Below are 4,098 nucleotides of genomic sequence, written 5' to 3' on the forward strand. Positions count from 1 at the left end.
CCTTGAACTTCTCCGCCGCCTCAGGGTTCTCCGGTTCTTATCAGGGTGGAACCGCAGCGCCAGCTTCCTGTTGGGGGAACACACAGTGTGAAGGAACTACAGCACGATCACATGACTTCACGTCACCACCGCTAAGCTAAAGGTGGCTAATGTTGGGCTATAAAGGAACTACACGCACGGTCACATGACTTCACGTCACCACCACCGCTAAGCTAAAGGAGGCTAATGTTGGGCTATAAAGGAACTACAGCACGGTCACATGACTTCACGTCACCACCGCTAAGCTAAAGGTGGCTAATGTTGGGCTATAAAGGAACTCCAGCACGGTCACATGACTTCACATCACCACCGCTAAACTAAAGGAGGCTAATGTTGGGCTATAAAGGAACTACAGCACGGTCACATGACTTCAGGTCCCACCGCTAAGCTAAAGGAGGCTAATGTTGGGCTATAAAGGAACTACAGCACGGTCACATGACTTCACGTCACCACCGCTAAGCTAAAGGCGGCTAATGTTGGGCTATAAAGGAACTACAGCACGGTCACATGACTTCACGTCACCACCGCTAAGCTAAATGTGGCTAATGTTGGGCTATAAAGGAACTACAGCACGGTCACATGACTTCACGTCACCACCGCTAAGCAACGAGGGCTAATGTTGGCCGTGATTACGTTTAGTCGTCTCATTTAGACACCTTTTAGGGCCTCACCTGTAGGACTTCTTGATGTCGTCATGGCCGCAGCCCTTCTGCAGACCCAGGATCTGGTACAGAGACTCTCCGGAGGTGGACAGGGTCCGCTGCCTGCTGTCAACATCCTGCAGCAGCAACTGTCTCAGGTGAGCAAAACAAACACACCTGAGCTGACACGGCCGGAGGATAACAAGATAAAACATGTCGATACTCTTTTTTGAAGAAATGGATGTTGAACATTTTGTTGAATATTTCAAATATTTCTCTCCTCGTTTATGATGAGTCATTGGACAGAGAAATAAAGGCTGAAAGCTACACAGCAGGTGAAGCAGGTACAATATTCAACCAACAGATATCCCATGAAACACCCCCCCTTCATTACTGACTTTGACACTATCATTTTTTATATCACACATTTTCTGACAGGTGTTTAAATATGCAAGTGAGGCTAATGCCAGTAGTAGAAATCTGCAGACACAGACATAACACATGTTATGGAAGGTAAATCCAAACGCATAAAAAACATGATACCATCTTACCTGGCTGTTTGAGCGTCCTGATGAAGCCTCTACCTGTCGTACAGTCTACCTGTCGTACAGTCTACCTGTCGTACAGCCTACCTGTCGTACAGTCTACCTGTCCTACAGACTACCTGTCCTCCTGTCGTACAGTCTACCTGTCCTAGAGTCTACCTGTCCGACAGTCTACCTGTACAGTCTACCTGTCCTACAGACTACCTGTCCTGCAGTCTACCTGTCCTACAGTCTACTGTCCTACAGTCTACCTGTCCTATAGTATACCTGTCCTGCAGTCTACCTGTCCTACAGTCCACCTGTCCGACTGTCTACCTGTACAGTCTACCTGTCCTACAGTCTACCTGTACAATCTACCTGTCCTACGGTCTACCTGTACAGTCTACCTGTCCTATAGTATACCTGTCCTGCAGTCTACCTGTCCTACTGTCTACCTGTACAGTCTACCTGTCGTCCTCCAGTCCTGCAGTCTACCTGTCCTCTCTGTCGTCCTCAGGTGTGACGGTGGGAGGATTTCTGGCCTCCATCAAACATTCAGCAGCCGGTCTCAGGTGACCTGGAGCCGCCTCCACCTGCTTCAGGTTTCAGCGAGACGCTCCGATGGACGCATTGTGACGGGGAGGAGCAGTCGCCATGACAACCAGGTGAGAGGTGGGGGGACAGACAGGTAAAACACTTCACAGTCATAAGGCATTTGTATTCATCTAACATTATAATGACAGTAACCGCACCAATGATTAAACTAAAGTAACTTACATGTGTGTGATAACCCATATTACACTGTTATTATACCCATAATACACTGTTATATACTCATAATACACTGTTATTATACCCATAATACACTGTTATATATACCCATAATACACTGTTATTATACCCATAATACACCTGCTTATTATACTCATAATACACTGTATTATACCCATAATACACTGTTATTATACCCATAATACACTGTTATTATACCCATAATACACTGTTATTATACCCATAATACACTGTTATTATACTCATAATACACTGTTATTATACCCATAATACACTGTTATTATACCCATAATACACTGTTATTATACCATAATACACTGTTATTATACTCATAATACACTGTTATTATACCCATAATACACTGTTATTATACCCATAATACACTGTTATTATACCCATAATACACTGTTATTATACCCATAATACACTGTTATTATACCCATTTTACACTGTTATTATACCCATATTACACTGTTATTATACCCATATTACACTGTTATTATACCCATAATACACTGTTATTATACCCATATTACACTGTTATTATACCCATAATACACTGTTATTATACCCATAATACACTGTTATTACACCCATATTACACTGTTATTATACCCATAATACACTGTTATTATACCCATTTTACACTGTTATTATACCCATATTACACTGTTATTATACCCATATTACACTGTTATTATACCCATAATACACTGTTATTATACCCATATTACACTGTTATTATACCCATAATACACTGTTATTATACCCATAATACACTGTTATTACACCCATAATACACTGTTATTATACCCATTTTACACTGTTATTATACCCATATTACACTGTTATTATACCCATATTACACTGTTATTATACCCATAATACACTGTTATTATACCCATATTACACTGTTATTATACCCATATTACACTGTTATTATACCCATAATACACTGTTATTATACCCATATTACACTGTTATTATACCCATAATACACTGTTATTATACCCATAATACACTGTTATTACACCCATATTACACTGTTATTATACCCATAATACACTGTTATTATACCCATAATACACTGTTATTATACCCATAATACAGTGTTATTATACCCATAATACACTGTTATTACACCATATTACACTGTTTATTATACCCATAATACACGGTTATTATACCCATAATACACTGTTATTATACCCATAATACACTGTTATTACACCCATATTACACTGTTATTATACCCATAATACACTGTTATATACCCATAATACAGTGTTATTATACCCATAATACCACGTTATTATTACCCATATTACACTGTATTATACCCATATTACACTGTTATTATACCCATATACAGTGTTATTATACCCATATTACACTGTTATTATACCCATAATACAGTGTTATTATACCCATATACACTGGTTTATACCCTAATACAGTGTTATTATTATACCCATAATACACTGTTATTATACCCATAATACACTGTTATTATTATACCCATAATACACTGTTATTATACCCATAATACACTGTTATTACACCCATAATACACTGTTATTACACCCATAATACACTGTTATTATACCCATAATACACTGTTATTATACCCATAATACACTGTCATTATACCCATATTACACTGTTATTATACCCATAATACACTGTTATTATACCCATAATACACTGTCATTATACCCATATTACACTGTTATTATACCCATATTACACTGTTATTATACCCATAACACAGTGTTATTATACCCATATTACACTGTTATTATACCCATAACACAGTGTTATTATACCCATATTACACTGTTATTATACCCATAATACACTGTTATTATACCCATAATACACTGTTATTATACCCATAATACACTGTTATTACACCCATAATACACTGTTATTATAAATAGAAATGTTGTTTAAGTTGGCCTGTGTTCAACTAAAAGTAAAGCCGTGACAATGAAGAGTGATAATGTGTGATCGTGGTTCACATGAAATATTAAAACATGTTAAAGTCAAACCTCAGGATTTACATGGAGTGTCGGGAGGACAAGTAAATCACACTGTTAAAG

The sequence above is a fragment of the Trematomus bernacchii genome, unplaced genomic scaffold (genome assembly GCF_902827165.1).
Source record: "Trematomus bernacchii unplaced genomic scaffold, fTreBer1.1, whole genome shotgun sequence".
Taxonomy (NCBI): Eukaryota; Metazoa; Chordata; class Actinopteri; order Perciformes; family Nototheniidae; genus Trematomus; species Trematomus bernacchii.